We start from the raw sequence: 22,352 nt of genomic DNA on the forward strand, positions 1-22,352 counted from the left end.
ATAGTGCCCTGGTTTGGATTTAGCATGAGAATAATGTGATAACAGACTGATGATTTTGTTGTTGCTAAGCAGTGTTTATACTAAGTCAAGGACTTTTTATCTTCCCATACTGTGCCAGCGAGGAGATGCACAAGAAGCTGGGAGGGAGCATAGCCAGCACAGCTCACTCAAACTGGCCAAAGGGATATTCTGTACCATAAGACATCGTGCTCAGTATATAAAGTGGGGAGAGTTGGCCCCGAGTCACTGCTCAGGGACTGGCTGGGCATTGGTCAGCAGATGGTGAGTGGTTGCATCAATTGTTTTCCTGGATTTAGTTTCTCTCTCTCTGTTGTTTTCCTTTTCATTACAATTTATTATTTTTTTATTATTGTCATTGTTTTTATTTTATTTTACTTCAATCATTAAACTGTTCTCAACCCACGAGTTTTCTTACTTTTGGTCTTCAGATTCTCTCCCCCATCCCACCAGGTGGGGGGGAGGGTGAGCAAGCAGCTATGTGGTGCTTGGTTGCCAGCTGGGGTTAAACCATGACAACAGGAAAAGCACTTATCAGTAAAACTCATGAGGTTTAAGATGTCTGTATTTTTGACATGACTCCCATGGAATTCAAGTTGCCGAACAGGACAATTGCTTACAATTTAAGATAGCCTTGTAGAAGATGTGACTGACTTGTAAAAGCATCTAAAATCAACAAAACTCAAGTGGTTGGATTTACCAGCAATTTACCCATAAGTATGTAGATAAAAACAGGGCTGTTGCCTTCAGTTTGGGAAAGCTAACAAAAATTTTTCTATTGATTGCAATCTATCTTTAGCTGCATGAGCCATCAGTGAGCAAACCAGGTGACACTTCCATTTCAATTTATCTGCAATGCAGAAGAGTGAGTGAGAATAAATACAAATCAACAGCAAGGGATATCTGTAGTTCCCAAAAGAAGGGGAACAAAGAAGAAAAAGGAAGACATGTCAGAAAATATTATGATGAACTTATCCTAGGGGATGCAAATGCACTATAAGAATTCTGTTAGTACTTCTATTATTTGGCCAGAAAAAGTCTGCATCAAAGCCATGGAAACAAATGCACTCACAGAGCTAGTGTTACTATAGAGGGAATTATAGTAACAGTGCAGATACTGAACAGCTGACATTTTAAGAGTTTAGTTTTCTCTTCACTACACATGATGTTCATCTATCTGATCCAGAAAAAAAAAGACAGTGATAAGCTAAGCCACTACTTTTAGATGGCCTGAGAGAAGACACAGAGACAATTTCCCATCTAATTCTCAGTTGCTGTGACATTGTGAGCCCAAACTCTGCTATCTGTTACAGCTTATGTACAGGCCAGGTTTCCAATAAAAATCTCAACACCTTAAAAGGTCTCTCTGTTTCTGAGACACCCATGTAAGCAGCCAGTTTTTGAAAAATATCTCACCGTGAACAGTTTACTGAGTGGCTGCAGCATGATCACACCTGACATTAAGTGCAGAAGCTGTTCTCTTGAAAACCTAGTCTTTGTGGACTTTTAAATTCACATAATATTCTTTTAATCACTCTCTGGAGCTTACAGATGCAAGCTGACTTGCATCTAATCAGATTGGAGGAGGAGTACAGAAGTTGTGTGGTTCTGCTGGATAAGATACCTGATATGAGAGACAGAGAATATATAATGGCATCCAGGTTTGACTATTACGGTCCCTGTTCAGGTCAAGGGAACATGAAAAGGGACAACCATTTCAACCTTGGGACAGGCTACAACCCCTCTGTAGCTTGCAGGCACTTTACCCTACAAATGAAATCCTCCACTGATCTAAATCAGCAAATACACAGTGGTTGTGACGGATCTATGCTAGCTGATTTCATCTGAAAGACTGATACAAAACTTTCTCAAGAAAATGTGATTTGCAATTTTTCAACAGGTTTAATTGAATCTGAAATTCAATTTGTTCATGCTATCTGTAACCTTTAAACAATCAATGGCTATACAATTCCAGTAATGACTCTTTAAAATTAGAATTATTGAAAAGGCTTACAAGTAATGATAAACAAAGTAAGGTGGTATTGATTGGCCACTGGAAGACATTGATTTTAACTGCAAACAGGCATTGTGCTAGAAGAATTGTATTACTGTATGTCTTTTTGCCACTCTCATTCTGATTCACCTGTAAGCAGGTTAATGGTATTTATTTTATTATGGTTTTAATAGACTTTTAATAGCTTGAGCAGATTTATAGCTAAGGGGAACATGAAAGTCTGAAAAATATCCCATAAAATGGACGGAAGACACAAGTTTCCACAGGCTTTTTGTATTTAATACATTGTGAATGCTTACAAATTGCTGAACATATATGCTTACCATAAAAATATGAGTGCATATACTGTGCCTGCAAATGCAATTTCTTAGGATAAAACAGGAGTTGTACACATTGTTTTTCATCTAGATATTATGTTCCATCCTTATTTTAGCCAAACAAGAAATTTTATACTGACGTTTATGAAGCTTGTAGAGTATGTATGCCTAGGTACCTGCTGTGCGCGTAGATTATTTCAGAAAAGAAAACCTGAAAATTACTAGAAATCTTCCAGTTTCAGTCAGGAAAAATAGAATAATATTCTATATAATCTGTATTCTATATATTCTGTATAATCTATATTCTATATAATCTACAATTTTTATTGATAAATGACACAACAACATAAATCAAAGAACTAAGGAGTCAGGACTACAATAATAATAGGCACTGTTTAAAAAAAGTTATGGCCCAGACAAGTGGTCTGTGCAGTGGGTGGGGAACTGGCTGATGGGCCTCACCCGAAGGGCGGTGGTAAATAGCTCCTTTTCCAAGCGGCAACCTGTCACTAGTGGAGTCCCCCAGGGATTGATATTGGGCCCAATGTTATTCAACACCTTTATAAGTGACCTGGGTAATGGCATCAAGTGTAGCCTGATGAAGTTTGCTGATGACACCAAGTTGAGTGGGGAAGTAGACACTCCAGAAGGGAGAGCTGCTCTGCAGGAAGGTCTGGATAGGCTGGAAGAGTGGGCCAGCAAGAACCTTATGAAGTTCAACAAGGACAAGTGTAAGGTCTTGCACCTGGGAAAACATAATCTGAGAGTGCAGCACAGACTGGGATCCACCTGGCTGGAGAGCAGCTCTGTGGAAAGGGACCTGGGGGTCTTGGTGGGCAGGAAGCTCAACATGAGCCAACAGTGTGCTGCTGCGGCCAAGAAGGCCAACAGGATGCTGGGTTGCATCAAAAAGGGCATAATATGCCTGCAACTTTGTATTTTCCACTGTGAGAAATTCCATTCTGTTGCATTTGCAAAACAGAACGATTCATCTTTTAAAAGTTCTTCCTCAGCTGGGTTTCTGGAAAACTTAGTAAAGAATTTGTCTTTTGCTGAAGTGACAGAGAAACAAAACTGATGCCAAATGTTAAAGTTTGTACTTGCTACGACATGATATGGAAGGTGTTGAAAGGTTAAAAAGAAACAGCACTACAAAGGAAATGTGGACATTACTCTTTAATTTGGTGTGCAGACATGATTTTTCTCATAATGCTTTGAAGTTTCAAGTCAGCTTCATATAAAACTATTTCCAGTAAGAGCTACAAACACACTAAATTTTATTGTTTATCCTCATCTGTCACCCACACACATGCACATCCACACAAGCATACAAAAAGATGAGGATGGTAGGGAATCTGGAGATCTTGATTATTTTTTTGCAGATATATTTCTGTATTTCTAATTTGAGAACATCCTTACACAAAAGAAGGGGGCACTTTTTCAGAATCCCAGATGTGCAAGCAATACATGCTGAACAATAACATTATTTCTGCTTTGGTGGGCATTGGCAATGGTTGGACATGCTGGTGAGACATGAGATTTTTCTCTTTTACAAACACATGGAACAACATGTTATAGAAACACCAAGGACCACAAAATCCTGAGGACAGAATCTAAGGAGGACCAGGTACCTCACAAGAGAACCAAGATGTATCTTGGATGAATTACATTGGTTCAGAAGCTGTAAACAAAACCCTCTAAAACTCCTTTTCTGAGGACAGCTGGAGAAAAGAAACAAGGCAGCCAGGAGATCAGGGCCCAGAAACATCTCCCTACCCAGGGACCTGGCAGCTGTTGGGGGAGTGGGAGCCAGGAGATGTCTTGGCGGGGGCTGTCCCCCTGACTTGGGAGCACCTCAGAGCCCCAGCCTGCCCTGGTCATGGGCTGACCTGACCTGACCCACTGCCCTAACACCTGCTTCACTTGGACGTTGCCTGACATGGCTCCCCTGGTGTGGAATAATTGCTGGAGGTGACTTAGAAATTAAATTTATGTTTTTAGAAAAGGTACAGCATGGAAGAAGCTTGCAGGGTAGGGTGCAGCTGACAGGTGAGAAATCCATTCCATGGGAGTTCCCTAGGTTCATAACCTTAGATGTCAGCAATGCCAGGAGAACTTGGTGTACTGACTCTAAGAGGATTTGTCCAGCAGGTGGAACAGTGTGGAGGCACCGTGGCCAGGTTCTGTGACCATGGAGCTGGTACACTGCACATTTGCTACCCTGAGCCAACAGTCTGTCATGCTTTTGACAAAATGCTGTCCTTTTTATCATTATAATACCAGAACACATCTCCATGCCAAAAGCTACCTGCCTCTAAGGTGCAACCACCCCTCACTGGGCAAAGCAAGGAAATTTTACACCAATCATAATAAAGGTATGTATGACTACAGTCACTGAAGCTCCACCTGAAAGGTAAAAAATAGTATAAATTAGGTTAGGAGAAAAGAGGTGTTGGGGAAGATACCATAGCGTACCACTCTGACTTCTGGGACCAGTCGATGGGCCGAGCCTCTCTTCCCCCCCACTGGGACGCCTTTGAGTAAGATTTGAGCACTTGGCTATACCAAGTGTTTCCCCGGGAAAAATTAGAAACCTCTGTATAGCTTCACTTTAAATCTTCAATGCATTAGAGCCGCTTCATATTTGCATAACGCACTTGTAGCCTAGCAGTGTTACTAATTTTCCTAGTATTTTTGTGTGTCTTGTAACCAGCAATTTTATCACCGGTAATCCAAAGAACCTGTGTATCTGTTGCTTTAATAAATCACACTATTCATTAATCCAACTGTAATCATTCTCATTGAATGTGTCCGGCCTGGGCATCTGCCAAATTAGTTACTAACAATAAATATTCTGATGAGTGGTTACTTCTACAACCCTTAGAAAACAAACCATTGAACAAGTCTGAGACTAAAACTGGATTTCAATGCACCTAGACTCCTCTCGGAGAGGGAGTTTAGAAAGCAAGGGGGTCCTGCCTGAACCTCATGACTCAATGGTATTGTCTCCCCCTCCCTAGCCACTCCTCAGGCTCCTACCATTAATGCAACACCTGGGTTCCAGCCCCACTCAGCTCACTGGGGCATGGTGGGACTGTGCCCGCTGGGACAAGCAGGGGTGGGCATGGATCTGCTGGCCCACAGGCACCCACTAGCCCATGGTCCAGAAGCCATGCTGGCCTCTAATCTATCTATCTATCTATCTATCTATCTATCTATCTATCTATCTATCTATCTATCTATCTATCTATCTATCTATCTATCGTAAAGTAGGTATGCTCTTGTTCTTTTAAACCACATTGTTTTCATTGCTTATGAATTTTCAAGCAACTTCATATCTCCTCTCAAAATTACTCTAAATCTCCACATTTGCCTGAATTCTGTCAAAAATAATTATTCATCTGAACACTTACTTTGTAAATGCCTTTACTGGTATTCAGAAGTCAGATTTTTTTAATCCTATTGCTTCAAAAGCTCAAGTCATCCAGTCAAGGTCTAGAAGATATTCTTGATAATGTGGGTGGTCAATCATACAGGACTCTAGTAACCCAAGGCAGACTAACATCCAAAATCAAAGCAGACTGTTAGTCCTGCACATGTTACACACAGACACGGGAGTTTGAATTTCAGAGGCAAAACCTTATATTGCCTTTTTAATGTTTGCTAAAATGTTGCTCAACATTCAAGTTTTTGTATGTTTTATGATTGCAGTTTTGTCATGGAAACTTCCTGTTTCCACGGAATTGTTTGCCAGAATCTAATCTTCCATTTAAATAAAAATGTTGATATTTATTACATTTGGATACCTAGACACTTCATCTGCATTAGTAGGCTTTTTTCTCTTAGGCAATACAGATGAAGACAGCAAGAGATATACTCTTCTATGGCCAAAATGTCCAAATGCCAACAGCATATAAACAGATGCCGCGCTCTATTCTGCAAATAGCCTGAAACAACAGCTCTGGAAGGTGCAATGCATCCTTTTTATAGCAATGGTATATTAAGTGTGAAATGAAAAGATGTGTTCAAGAAAACTATAAACATTTCAGTACTGCTAACGCAATTTGGATCATAAAGCCAAAGTACTAACTCAGACCCTAGCTACTCTTATGTTACTAGATGTGGAAAAATTTACCACAAGCTGATGTCCAAATGCAAAGAACTGTAGCTTAAAGGCAGTCAAGAGGGCAGATTAACAGTTTCTACATGATTGTGTAACACATGAACATGTATAGAAAACATTAAGTTGCAATTAATGCCATTTAATAACATAATAATGTAATATTTTAAAAAATTGTGGCCATAAAATAAGTCCATGGGAGATTTGCAAAGCCTGTTACTGAATTCCATATTTCCTTAGATTTCCCTCAATACATTTTCCTTAACTGTAAAAACTACTGAGTACTCAGAGTGGAGTAAATCGCAGTATGAAGGAAATTCCTCCCCTTCTTCACACTCCTCTTTCAGTGTAAGTTATAGAGTGGGGTGAAACAAGCTCCTGAGTTATACCCCATGATTGTTACACAAAGCCCCAATTCCAGGGCACTGGTCCCAAAACTGAGAGTAGGGTGTGGGGGTACGTCAGGTCTGAAACTTGTTCTACATGGACTAAAGAGTTTACACAGATGAAAGGATCACTTGACACCAAACGTCCTTAACTGGAGCAGGAATTCAGAGTGTGCAAGACTGAGACTGAATGGATTGTGTTCAGCCTAAGCAAGGTCCAGGCACTGTCTTGGTTCAGAGTGAAACACCTGAGTTTTATACTAATTGAAACAGTAACTGGGTTTAGGAAGAATTCATCTCCCTCCAACCCTAGCAAATCAATTTATAAGTGTGGCTTGCCTTCTATTTTGGCACAGCCTTAAACAGGAATAACAAAACTAAAGTTGATCCACCACTCTGAAAAAAGATGCAAGGATACTTAATGTGGTATCCCAGCTGTTGAAGTCTTTCATCATCTTGAATGATTTTCTAGTCACTCTGGTATTGTTGTCAGGACTCTGAAGACACTAACAGTCCTTAATAACCCAGCCCAACTTCCCCTGGGACCTCCACCCACACCTCTGTCCACAGGCCCAGGAGCCCTATTTCAGTGCAGGCCTGGGCCTTTGGCTCTTCCCCAAACTGAGTTGTAGGTGCACCTGTCCCAGCCCTGTCTATGGCTATGGTTCTTGGAGGGACCTTAGACCAATGTTGCAGGTAGCCTGACTCCAGTCCTGTCTTCTGGCCGGACCTCACAGACCTGTGCTGTAGCTCCAGTTTTATCTCTGGCCCCATCTTATCTTGCTCCTGACCAGAGCCCCTTGATGGGTGTCGTGGTTTAGCTGGCAGCTCAGCCCCACACAGCCGCTCACTCCCCCACCGGTAGATGGGGGAGCGAATCAGAAGGGTAACGCTCGTGGGTTGGGATAAGAACAGTTTAATAATTAAAATTAAAAGAAACAACAACAGAAATGCAATGTAAAGGAGAACAACGAGAGGTGCAAAGCCCCGGGGGAGAGGAGGGGGGAGGGGGGAGGGGAATGAACCGCTGAAACAAACCGCACGCAACGCAGCCACCCGCCGCCCACTGACCTGACGCTGCCCCCCCTCCATATCCTGATCATGGTGTCACGTGGTATTGAATGAACCTGCCATTGGCCAGTTGGGGTCAGCCGCCCCCGCCATGGCCCCGCCACTCCCAGCCCCGCCCTGCCACCTGGCAGAGCGCGGGAAGCTGGAAAGGTAGCCGACCCCCACAGTGAGGAGAATTAACCCCTTCTCAGCCAAAACCAGCATAATGGGTCCTGGTCCTGGCCCTGGCTTGCCACTTCCTGTACTGTTGATGTCCTCCAATGCTAGCACCTGATTCCGCCTGACATCACCAGGTACTGTGGGACAACACCCATTGGTGAGGGTACTGCCTGTGCTGGGTCACCTTTAGTTCCTGGCTCCTTCTCCATTGTGGGGCAGTTCAACTCTTTCTTCTCCCTAGAAAAGGGGTCACAGCTACTGTGCTTTTGTCAGGAGTACCTGGGGCATGGTGCACGCACTAAACTTGGCTGAAGGACATAGGTAGAAGGAGAGTCTCATCAGGCTGAAGAATTAAGCGCTAAGCCTTACAGATGTGGTGACTGTTCTGTTCTGTGTGCTGGCAAAGATGCCAAGGAGGTGTTGAGTTGCTTTCACACTTGAAGGGTATTTAGAGATCACACTTGGCATGCTCTTAAGTGACAAAACTTCTCCTAAGTCCTGTTGGGGATCCACGTCTCCACCCAATGGGCTCACAGCAGTATTAATTATGCAGTGCAGAGTCTATTTCTCACCATGTTTCTGTCATGACACCATCCACTTTACTAGAGCACCTATCTCAGGGCTTGGAGATGTGATTTTTCCTGGTTTTACTACTACTATTTCCTAAACTGTAATTCAGGAGTAGCCATGGACACTGACAACCAGCACTTTGTCTCTGACTACCACCCATCTGCACAACCTGTCTGCAGGCAGCCTGCCCAGATTTGCCTGGCAAAATAATAGCAGAAGTCAGTATTGAAATCACTTCTACACATGGGATGGTCTGGCTGGTATGGAGACTGCTGACAGAACAGAAGGAAAATTTGCTGTTGTGGGCAGTAACAGACTGCTCTTTAGGACCTTTCCAAGCAGAAAAGGCCTGTGGCCATTTTAACATAACAAACAAACACAAAAAACCTCCTTGTGTCCCTTTCGTAATTTTGGCTTCAGGCTACCTTAAGGGATAAAACCTAGCAAGAGGTAATTTAACCACAAGTCACTAGAAAAAAAAAAAAAAAAGAAATTATTTTCCTCGTAGAATAATTTCAAAATTAACTTTATGCCTCAGTTTCATGGATGAGACATTTCAGTGTGATGATTTCTATCTCAATGGCTTAATCGAACTATTTTTAAGGTTTATGTCATTTCTTATTCATCTGAACTACTTACTGAGTATAAAATAGCTGTGCAATTCATTATTGCTTTTATATTTCTGGAGAAAGATGGGAGTCTGGTATGAATTTTTTTTTTAGGACAGTTCTTTGCTGGAAAAGTGAACAGTGTTTTTGAATTCTAGGTGTAGGATTTAAACTTCAAAGTCTTTTTTTGTTCTTTCATCGCTTTGTCCTCAATAACAGACTATTTTGTGTATATATATCTGTACAGAAACAAGCTTCAAAGACCACAGGAAATTATTTTAGCAATATCTCAGAAGGTGGCTTCCAACAGCAATTTTTGTTACTGCAAGGGATGCTATAAAATAGATTTTTGCCTTGTGTCTGTTCCCACATGAATTCAGGCTCTTCTCTGTCAGGGACAATTAAATTTTTACTTCTTTATCCTCTAACCTACTCTGCACTGGTTCCCTCCTGTCTCACAGGATTCATAAGACTTTGGGAGAGAGTCTTCGAAAAAATTTAATGGCATCTGCCATTTTTTTATGAGCTCAAGTTCATTGTATCATAAAGAATGGAAAAGATGTACCACTATTATTTGTACTGAAAGACCAGGACAACCCAAACAATCTCTAATGCTTTATCTGTAACATAAAGTGCTAAATGTTTTATCTGTACTAATGGAGATTGTTCACAGAAGAAAAACTGGGCATATGGTATTACCAGGCCTGTTGAAACCTGACAGGAAAAAAAAAGAGGTGGTATCTTCATTTGGGAAACTGCAGCTCAAAAGCCCTGATTCAGGGAAGTACTTTAGTACTTTAGGCCTATCTTTGAGCAATTTGCTTCACTGTTTTTAGTGCTGTTTTTAGGAAATATTTTGTGTCTAAAACTAGGAACACATTCCCAAATCTATGAAATAAATCGTTTTATCAAAGTCTCACAGGAAACCTGTTGCAGCTTTAGGAATTTAATTACTACATCCATATTATGAATCCAGTATCACGACCTTAAATTAATTTTATCATGGACATTCAGATAGCAAAACCTTGTCCTTTTTAAATGCATTCTGTCTTCTTAGTTCTACACTGATGGCAGGATTACCGATCCCAGCAGACAAGTCTATTTTTCTTTCTGTCTGTGCTGTCCTTCAGCATTTGTACCAGAGTCAGTTTCTTTTCTGTTTCCTACTGACAGCAAGTGATTGCACTAATCAGTTAAAGTAAATCTAAAGTAAGTGTAATGGATATAGGCTCCTTTAAGACTATTGAGACACAACAGAAGGACCAAGGAGCTTTAAGAAGATGTTGTTTTATTAAGAAGTAGTCTGATATGCTAGTGAATGGGGAGGGGAGACAGTTCATATTGACTTGTATTCTAGCTGATCTGGATACACAGATATCTTAATGTTGCTATTTCATTTTCATTGAAGGCTTGTTAAATAAAACTTTTATTGACTGTGTGTTTGGGAATTTGGGGGGATTTTGTAACCTGAAAATGAGAGTTGGGAGATGAATTGAAAGAAACTAAGCTGTGATGACAAAGAAACAATGTTGTTCTTAATAAGCATATAATGTATGAGCCATAACATATTTACCTCTCGCCTTTGGGGGGAGGGGGGAGGAAATGAGGGGCATTTAGTAGAAGTTAACCTTTTCACAAGCACTTCACTGGGAGAAGTGAATTTCTACCTCCTGAATGATCATATCACTTATTCTGGCAATGCAAGGACCACAGCTGAACAGCACATCTTTCCAAAGGCAAAAGGGTACTTTTTAATGTTACCACAAGCTATCCTGCACCTGTTCTTACTTTGATTCATTTTGGGAAAAATGTTACTTACCATATTAGATTGCTGTTTACAGTGAGGCTTACTATATAAAAAAAATAATTAGAAATTCTGTGAGTACGACTTCTGGTTCAGACTTCAGATTACTCTTTCAAAATAATTATATTGCATGCTGTTGTAAGATGCTTTCATCTGCTCTTTAATAGTGCTAATAGATTTTGATGGTAACAAATTCCTCACTGAGGTGAGGCTCAGCAGGATCCACTTCTTGGGAGGCACGATTCCCCAGGTTTGAGAGTAACACAATGTTGCCCCTTCATGAAGCAACCTCTCCAAATGTCCTCCAAGGTCCACCAGAGACACCAGCGTGGTGCTGCTGGAGCTGTCAGGTGTCTTAACCCTGCAGCCACTTACTCCTCACCTTGGCATGCTGACTTCCAGCTCTGCATCTACCTGCCAAAGGAACACAGGGATCTGGAATAGCAATTTATCCTCAGGACTCAGGACCATGCAGTTAAATAAAGGTCTCTATACCTAGTATAGCATCTGATTATTCTAATTCTACCAGGTTTGCAGACTGGTTGCAGACTTTCCCTAGCATTCAGGGGGCTCTGTCCAGAAAATAGTATAACTGTAATTCTTGTATGAGGGTTAAATATCCATTGAAGTAGAATTGGTTGGGTTTTTTCTTCTTTACTGGCAAAATCTAGGTGGTTTCCATACTCCTTGGGAATCTCAACAATCTGCAGTGATAAATTCTCAGCCTGATTTGTCATTAAAAACTGTTCATCATTAATGCGCAGAATAAGTAGGCATGTAAATTTACCATGTTAGAAAGACCATGTGAAGTGGTTAATTGACTCTTAGATATTAAATTGTGATTCTTCTGTTTAAAGAATAATTATTATTTTTAGAAATAATTTTCCTCAAATGGCTGTTTTTATACATCTGGAAAACAATTATCACTTGAGATAAGCCTGAGAGATAAAATGTAATAAATACATAGTATAAATGAGGACTGCAAAGTTACAAAAGAATATATACAATGCCTTAAAGATGATGTTGCATTAACTTATGTTGAAATACATTTTCTAAGGCTGACTGAACTATGATTCATAATGTAGTTTAAGAGAACATTTTGAGGCAAAGCATGAAAGTTCATTTATAATTTTAATTAACACAGATAATTCAAAGAGAAATAATTCAGTAGAGTTTTTAAAGAGTAGAAAGCTCATATCTTCCCCTTTAAAATAAAAAACTAATTTTTTTTCTTAAACCCAGCATTTTTTAAAGGCTGCTAATTTTCTTTGTGTTTGTACTCTACATCTGGCTAACTGAAGTAGAAAACTGAAAGTTTTTGTTTGTTTCCTGACGAGCATAGTTAAAACACTTAATTATTTTTTTTCCCAAATTTAAAATACTAATTGTCAAAGATCTACCATTCCAAAAAATCCCTCATTCTGACAGCATGGTTGTTCTGAAACCTTGGAACGTAATGGGATTGTAATATTAGGACCATCTATTTAAGGGAAAAAGATAAATGCTGCTTGGTAGTTTTAAATATAATATAAAAATCTATGCCTTATTAATTCATTAAGTCTAAAGAACACAGCTTTTATTTACATACACTGAGAATTCCTTTAAGGAGTATTTATTTGAGAGATGCTTGTTTTAGAAGTCATGGTTTTAAATCAAATTCAAATGTAGCACAACTTAAACATTTGGTTCCATTTGGCTCATTACTATATATATGATTATTTCATATAAGTAATGACTTCATTAATTAATTGAATATGTTTAGAATCATAGAATTACTTTAAATAAGAGATGAAAAAGAGTTAAAATAGGGTAAAAATGGGGAAGGCAGGGAAAATGTTACGGTTTTTTGTGCAGAGTCATAGTGAACATTGTAATAAGGCCATTCTGTATGACTTTTGAAATTTTAAATTAGAAAATACTGAATGTAAAGTGCATTAAATAACAAACGTATACATAAGTAAATAATTTTAATAATGAACAGTTTCATTATATGTTCTACACATATACAAAAGGTGGCATGTAGCTTTAACATAAGTTAGAAGACAACATTAAAAATATTTTAGATAGCAAAGTTTTTGAACTTTATTAACAACTACATCCAGACTTACTAAGCAAAATTCCATTAGTCACAACATTTCAACCATAAAAATATAAAATCCCACAAGCCCATGTATGCAAAATGGCTTATGTTTTTCTAGAGCTGAGAGGGGGTTTATTTGCAGTTCTCAGAGAAATAAGGTAGAAAAAACATGGTGCTAGCTTCTCAGTTTGAAGAACTTTGTGAAGGGAAGATCAACTTCATTCAAGAATGCCTAGCTACATGAAGAACATCTTAGTGATAAGCTAGCAAATTTTTGGTATGAGAAGTTGTATTGCATCTTATATAAACAGGGTATTCAAGCAATCTTGTATGAACTGATTAGTTGTCTTTATCAGTAGTTCTGTTGATTTGATGAAGCCTGAAACATTATTAATTATACTCTCTAGCCACAGAATCATTTCACAAGGGAACTTGAGGGTAAATGTGGATGTATACTGAATTTTAAATCTGCTTGTACTTGCTTAATTTCTATTGTTAGACATTTACAAATACACCTTTTGAGATGTAAATATGAAGAGGGAAAATCTAATATGTCATGTACAAGGGACTGATATTTAAAGAAATGGATGTTTCATCTAAGCATCCTCTTATGAATATGGTATCCTGAAGCACACAGACAAGAACTATTGAACCTGGTGTAAGGGACTAGAAACTTGTCTCAACATTGTTGGCAGAATGGCTTGACTACCAAGGCTTCACCACGGTGGCAACTGAGGAAGTTCTGCCCAACAGGAACATATATATCTATATCTTGTTGTCTCGGAGCACATAGGCCCAGTCCTCTGCACATGCACCTGGCCCCAGGGTCATCTTACAACATATGGGAGGGGGGCTTGGACCCCCTGGAACCCTCTGGAACTGTCGAGCACCTTCTAGTGACGATACTGCACATGCACCCCACTGCCGAGCGGGAGGTGTGGCCATGCAAACCGGCTCATTGACTGTGCAGCGGGACAATGCTATAAAAGGCAGAACCAGCAGAGACAAGTTGGAGCGTTCCCCCACTGGACTGAAGATACATTGGACTGATGGAACGCCACAGATCTGTGGTGGTAGCTATTGTAACTCTCTCTTTCTTTCATTTTTTCCTCTTTCTCTTGCGTACTTGTTGGCAGCCAAATAAAGTGACTTGGCACTTGACTCCGTTCTGAGTCTTAATTCTGTTCCCGAGAATACAACAAACCTGGTCACAATAACACATCCAATCGAACATCACTCAGAAGTTAAGCCCAGCCGCCCCTAGCCACCCAGAATTATCTGAGGTTGGTTAGAAAGCAAGGGGGCTCAACTTCTGCCAAATTGTGCAACCCAACAATGGATCATGACACTTGGATATGGCAGTATTAAGCAAACTGAAGTTTGAATGTTGGATCATTAATGTGAAACATACTGCATTAGTGATTATATTGATTGGTAGCTATTATTGAAGTTCATTTTGTTGTGTGATAATGATTGGCTAACTACTTTAGCGTCAATGAATTCACATAAATCAAATACTGAATGTGGAAATGACCATGGGAAATTAGTAAAGATGAGCTGTCTGACTTCTATTGGTAATTATTAATTATTAACATTTCTGGTTATTAAAATTTCCCAAAGGCAAGCCAGTAAATTTATTCTACTCTAGTAATTTGTCTACTCAGTGCTTTTAGCGTTGTACTTGGGAACTAAAATCCAGTGTTCTTAATACAAATAATGTTGAAGTGATTTGACCCAGTTCTTACAGATATGTTTTTAGTACTTTAGGGGGTGAATAACATTGTTCAAATTGTGCACATGCATAGCAGCTCCATGGCACGTTCAAAGCCAGCTCAGGCTTCCTGCTTTCATGGGGTGAGAGCAAAGGCAACACTGCGCCCATGCTTCCACAGCAAGGCATTCAAGAAGAGACTGTGCAATGACACTGGAGGAGCTCTGAAACATACTTCCAGCAAAAAATAACCCAACTGCGAAAGGATAATTAGACTAATTCTGTCTGTGACTTTAATTTTGTTGTTGAGGAAAGCCCAAGCCCAACGGTTTTTAAGTTTTTATGAATTCAGTTTGCCTAATGAGGTGCAACAGAGGTGACAGCATCCCTAGTGCAGAGTGTATTTAATTTTGATGAGTTATGCATGGCCAGAAATGACAACAGTGATTTCCTTTTGACAAGCCTTATTACTTATAAATCATGGTAGTGGCACAACAACTTTAATGCAGAAGGATGAGCAGAAGCTACTTGATCCGCCTCCCAGCTCTCATCCCACTCGTGCTCACACAGCGAGCTACAGACAGCCCTTTAGCTATGGTCCCCATTTAGCTGGGCAAGATGATTGATGGCCTGTGGCGGCACTGAGGGAGGCTTGAGGAGCCCAGGGCTGGTGAGCTTAGAGGTCTTCGCAATATTTGATGTCTGTAGGGGGCTTTGCTGGGGAGACCCTGATAGAGGAGCCTGGGTGGAGGAACATGGACTCCTGGGAAAATGCAGGATCATGTTGGAGCCCAAGATGCAAATCCCAGACAGCATCAGTAACAACCTGTAGCTGAGAGACTGTAAATGCACAGGGTATAACTGTGATCTTAGTGATGGAATATGGATTTTCTGATTGGGAGTTGCACTTTAAAGGCATAAAAAATGCCTTAAAACGTGGAAAATATGCCCATCAGGGACTTTGAAAAGGAATCTTAAGATTACATCGACTCTTCCTAAAAGTGGATAATTCAGATAAATGTTAGGAGCTAAAGCATTCAACCACTTAGAATACCTCTTTTCACCAAAAGCCGGTTGTGTGTAAAGCCAGCATTAAGTGATTGCAGCTGCCTCACTGCAACTTTTTTGCCATGCCATGGATTTCTTGTAGAAGTCGTCCAAGCTTGGATTTCACATGGCATGATCCTTTTTGCAAGTAAAATTTTGTTGTTCAAATGTATAAAAGGGAAAGAAACCACCAAAGGGAGCTGTTCTGTCTAATAAAGGCTTGTGTAAATATTGTCACAATATTCCCCTGACACCACTTCAGGGTAAAAAAATAACTGTGCTGTTGTGTATTTTTATAAGACTAATGAAATTCTGAAATCATATAACCTTGGAGTGGCAGCCACTGTTTATATTTTTGTGGAGAAATAGTGAAGAGACTTTTTTCTCTCTTGATGTGATTGCATTTTAGCCAAGGATGGAGTTCAACATAGTTTTTAAATCAATATCTGAATTTTTTTAGATATGTATCTACCATATGGTAGCCTGTTCCCATCATGCACTCTCAGTATCTCTGACTGGGTAAAACAGCAGCAAAGTATGTGCCTCAGAGAGATCACTATCATTCACTAGTTTTATGACACTTCTCTGACAGCTTTCCTCACCACCAAGCAAAGGGGGATACTAAGCACTGAAGGGACTGCACAGAGCTAGTACCTGCCATAAGGAAATGATATTCTTAAGTTCCTGTAGTAAGAACTTAGTGCTCTTAGTCCCTAAACACAGTGATCATCTCATGACGATCTTCCATTTGGTGGAGGGATTATAAAAATTACTGTTACTGGGTGAAGATGTTTAAGGATGTTTCTTATCTTGAAGCTGGAGCTGGAATTCTAATCACCTGAACAATATAGCTTTTCTCCTTTGTTTATTTATCTATATGTGTAAAGGAAGATCTACACATGTAACCCATCGGTATCTATATATATAGGAATATATCTACATGTTACTTTATATTATTAGTCTATATATTACTCTTATATACCTATATATAAAGTAACCCTCCAAAATTATTTGACAATCATAACAGTATTTAGTTATCCCTGTTGAATCACATCACTTAAACCTCAAATCTTTCTAAGTTTAATGATACAATGAACTAGATATAATTTATACTTTGGAAGATACAAATTCTAGCTTGAAAAATTATGAAGGTTATGAACATAGGAATAAAGTATGTAGCATAAAAAAGAACCATGAATGTTGTCCCTAAATCAAGGTTCTTCACCCAGTGTGTGAAACACCAACCAACACACTGAGTTGAGATATTTGTCTCTATTGCCAGTCTGCTGTAACATATCTCTTAACACTGCTTACCATCGCATTGGCTCCCATTTGAGCTTCTTCATGTAGCTTCTTAAGGACAGCTTCCACCATTTTGGCTGTGGTAAGAACTTGCTGATTTGGGGTTACCAACCCTCTTTCCATATCTTTTGAACATTTCAGTATTTCTGACAATCAATTTTCCTTGTCTGAACACTGAGGGTGTTTCATATGGATTTTTCTCCCAGGTTTCAGGGCTCCAATTACACATTTGTGTAAGGCAACCTTTTTCCATACAGCAGTTTAGCTATCAATCCAAAATTTGGAGTACATAAGTGACAAAATCCCATCATTCCTAAACATCCCCACAGTTGTCTCAGTTTTTGGCACTGCAATTCTACATATAGCTTCTTTTCTTTCTTTTTCAGGGTTCTCTTTGTCCTTTTGATACTTCAAAGCCTAGATATCTAACTTTTTCCTGTGCCACTTGGGCCTTCTTCTGGGACACTCTGTATCCTGATAATCCCAGATAATTGACAAGACTAATCATGGCTTCCAGGCAGCTTTCCTCAGTATCAGTGCCTACCAAGATATCATGTATGTATTGTAACAGAGTTACACTACTATTCTCACCCCACCATTGTTTCAAGTCTTTTGCCAATATGTTACCAGAGTGGGGCTATTTTTGAATCCTTGGGAGATCACAATCCAACATAGTTGCAGCTTTCTTCTCATTATGGGGTTCTCCGATTCGAAGGTAAAGATTGTTTGACTTTGTTCATCCACTGGGATACAAAAGAAAGCATCTTTTAAGTCAAGAATGGTAAAATAGGCATTCATTTCAGGTACCAAAGCTAGCAGGGTGTAAGGATTTGGTACAGTGGGGTATGTATCCATGGTTATTTGATTTATCATTCTTAAATCCTGTACTATTCTATACTCTTTAGAATGAGGCTTCTTTACTGGTAAAATAGGAGTATTAAATTCAGACTGGCATTCTCTAAGCAGTCATATTGTATAAAAGTATGTATCGAAGGATCCAATCCTTTTCATGTCTCCATTCTTATAGGATCTTGATTTATCCTTACTGGTTTTACCCCTGGTTTAAATTCTATTCTAATTGGAGTCATGTTCTTCACTTTACGTGGTTTCTTTGAGACCCATACCAAAGGGATTACCACATTCCATATCACATTTGGGATGTCATTTTCAGGTTCTTCTGAAGTCTGAGCCATCAGTAAGCAGATTTGAGCCTTCCAGGCTGTTTCCTGTGGTATGTGCAGCAGTACAGAGTTATCAGAAAAGATGATTTGTGCATTCAATTTACACAGCAAACATCATCTTAGTAATGGGAGGGGGCACTCTGGCATATAGAGAAACCCATGAGTCAGTTTAGCAGCTCCAATTGTACATTCCATAGGTCATAAGAAAGGCAGCAAAGTTCTCTTTCCCATTGCCCCAACAATCAATATTACAGTATTGCTCAGGGGCCCTGTATAGCTAGTCACTACTGAATGAGTGGCTCTATTATGTATCCAAAAAATCTATTGTCTCATTCCCTCCACAGTAAAAAAGGTATTCAACATAGCCTGTGTGTCTCCAGTTCAACGAGTCTGAAGTAATGAATGGAATATTTACAAAAACGGGTAAAACCTCTGCCCCCACTGCTTGTCTCAAGGTTTCTTGTATCACTGGCTGAGTGTGTCCTGGGTCCTACTTGAGACAGGACTAAAGTTTCATTTCCCATATGCCATTTTCCCTGATCCACCCCATGGACTCTTCGTTCTTTATTCCTGTCCCAGTGTTATATGGGGAAGGGGAAGAGGGAGCCAGCATTTGTATATCTTTCTGTTCAGCCCCCTGCAATACATAATCCCTTATGTCTTCTCTTTTTCTTCAGTACATGTCATTAACACATCTTGCCATAATCTACACTTTTTCTGAATACTTGGATTTATGTACAGAGTCATAATAGCATCAACATACTGAACTTCATCCCGTTTCCCAAGGCAATGACAAAACAACATCAACTCCACTATAGTATTAAATTGCAAAGACCCATTTTCCAGTCATCGTTCTCCATCATCCAATTTATAGTTTGGCCACCACTGACTACAATATCTCATCAGTTCATCTTTAGTCATTGTATCCCCCCCCCAACTTATTTCAATTTCCAAGTACGCTCCAGAGGGCTACAGGGAGGAATCATGGATTGGTCAGATCCCATGGTTTGCCTTTACCCAAACAAACCTTATGCCCACTTGGCTCTGAATTTCAGTCAACAAAGGTAACATTTTCCCCTGTTACCAAGCATCTACATGCAAATACAGCTTGTTATTCTGCTGAAGAAATTAAAGGTAACACTCGCCAAACCAGGAATTCACCCCCCCTTTCACCCTTGTATGACTCTCTTGAGCATTGCACCTTTGAGCTGCTCATCATCCCGGTGCCGGAGGGGATCCAGAGGAGTCCCCAGTCAACAGGCTGTTGTGCGCTGGAGTCCTGTCCAGCCAAATCCTCCACCACCAGGGGTGGTAAGATACTCTGGGCAAGGTTTTATGGCCATCCTGACTGGGTTACCAAATTTTTGTCACTCAATCGGGGTTCTTCACCTGGTGAGCAAAACACCAATCAACACACTGAGTCAAGGTATTTGTCTTTATTGCCAGTCTGCAGGGTGGGGTGCCAGATATTTAACATCAGCCAGCACACCTTTTAGAAACTTATGGGGTCTTTTATACCAAAAGATAACAAAAAGAAGTTACATTAAAATATCTGATTGGTTACTTGTCCAAAAGTTCATCTGCGTATGTCTTAATTTTAGTTTGGCTTATTGCACTAAGGTCTCCTCCTAGGGGGGTGCTTTTTTGTATTATAATAACCAAAGGCAGCCAGAGGTCATACCTTCATCTACCAGTTATCACTAAGTTAAGGTATTATTTCATGTCTGCTGTGGCTTCTGCCTGAACAATGGCTAGCCCCGAGGCAGGTATTTGCAGATCTTTGTTTTAGGGGCTTACTATTCTAGTTGTGGAGTTTTCAAGGTCCAACATCATGGTTGTTTTAACCCTTTGATACGAAGAATCCACTAAATTTCTGATAAGGAAAAATCAGATCAGTACAGAAGGAACAAGGAATATAGGCATCTGGCCTAATATTAAAGATAGTAGTAGAACAGTTTGTTCATGGAATTAAAGTCATACAAATACATGTGCTTATAAATACAGTAGATAATGCAAGAACCGCTGGTAGAATTAACATGATGAATTAAATGACTTAGTCTTGGGGAGAAAATGATGAAATGAAACTTTCTCTCTGGATTTGATAGTTTATATTTTCATGGCTGGCTAGTTTGCAAAAAATCCATTGAAACAAAATTGGACCAAGTTTGCTGGTTGTTTTTCATAATCTCACCAAGATGTTTTGTTTTTCAATTCAAATCATTTCAATTTAAATTCAATTTTGTGAGGTATAACAAGTCTGAATTGAAAGAAACATTTAGGTCAGAGAAAAAGTAGTATGAGAAACTTCATTTTCATGGAACTGACAAAAAAAAAAAAAAAAATCCCACCACAGTTGTGACAAAGTAGTTAATGGGCCCACCTGACACTAAGAACATTATTTGCAGAAAAATTGCAGAAAATATAAATTAATTCCACATATTTCTAGCTTTGGGAGGTGTAATTCTTCATTTATTCTTTTAGGTAGCAATTTCGGTAAAAACTATTTGTATATTCAGAGCTTATGTAGGTCCTTCAAGTTTATACAAAGTAATTTATTAGTCATATTATGTAGACTAAAGATATATTTTTTTAATGTCAGCAGAAGTAAAGTGGTATGCACTTAAACTGCTTTTAAAAAAGATATTTCCAGAAATTATGTTAAATGCAACACATGCTATTACTGTCAATTTAGGCCATCATATGTATTAAAGATATTACTTCAAGAAGCAGCTGAGATGCTGTAGCTGGAAGCATTTGCTTCAGAAATAATATTCTACTGCTGTCTTTAAGCATAGGCTGTTGGTACTAACAAAGCATCCTTTTTCTTTGCCTCGCTTCAGCAATTCCTATGAGATCTTGAAAAGGCTTATCAGCGTATGTTTTTCTCCTGAAAGTTTCTTCCTTTTATTAGATTGTTACATTTTATAGCAACCTACTGCTTTCCTGTTGCTGCATACGTTTAGCTCAATAGTGGTCTTTTCATGACTGCAAGCTGTGGAGTTTACTTACCTTTAGGAAACAGATGCTAAGGAAACATATTAAAGATCATGTAGCCTCAATGTTAACTCAACTTCATGATAAGTTGGTTTATTTTTTAAAAAGTATAATTCTATAAATTCTCATATAAGGTGAATATATTGGCAAATGAATGTATTGTAAATGCAGATACCACATTGACAGCAGTCATAGATCACTGCAGATCACTTCAGAAAAATTAATAACTTTGGTTTGGTTCTTAATGCCTGTTTGCTTGTACTGCTGTCTTTTACTTCTCTTCAGTCTAGTGCTCTAAAGTGCAAGCTCATTGATGCAGAAAATTTTATTCACATTCCTGCATCGCCTAATGATATTCCCTAATAATAATAATAGGTAATGTTGTTTGGGGCCTAAAGGCAGACAAAATAAAACATTGAACATGTTCAGAGTATTATCTTTCTGCCAAGGTTTACCCGATAGTAAGGTCTTGCAGGCCGTATTTCCATTAGAGAAGAAATCTGTTGGTACACAGTAGTATGATTGTTACACAGAAGAGTGTGCAAACAGGTGCTATCTTTGCTCTTTCAGGAGTCTCAGCCTAAATGCAAAACTCAGATCAAAAATCAGCTTTTACCACAAAGACTGGCTATGTGAATAGAAGTGAGAAAACTCCTGTGGTAATTAAGGCAAGGAGCAAGATGTGTCCTGTCTTAGAAACCTCCAGTATTGCAGTATTTTCTTCCAACATATAAAGTTTCTAAGCTTCCTATTGCTTTTATTTGATCACCAGAGCAGCTATAGTCTGGTGGTTTTTTTTTGGTTGGGTAATGTTTTTGCTCTAAATTCAAGGAGCTGTTTATAATGAAGCTCCTAACACCTAAAGTGTCATAGATAAGGAATCTCCTCCTTCCTTTTGCTTCTCTTAAACCACTGCCCAATGTAGAATTAATCAATAATAATGATTCTGTTTATCCTAAAACAAGCAGAC

Source organism: Phalacrocorax carbo, chromosome 2 (genome assembly GCF_963921805.1).
Source record: "Phalacrocorax carbo chromosome 2, bPhaCar2.1, whole genome shotgun sequence".
Lineage (NCBI taxonomy): Eukaryota > Metazoa > Chordata > Aves > Suliformes > Phalacrocoracidae > Phalacrocorax > Phalacrocorax carbo.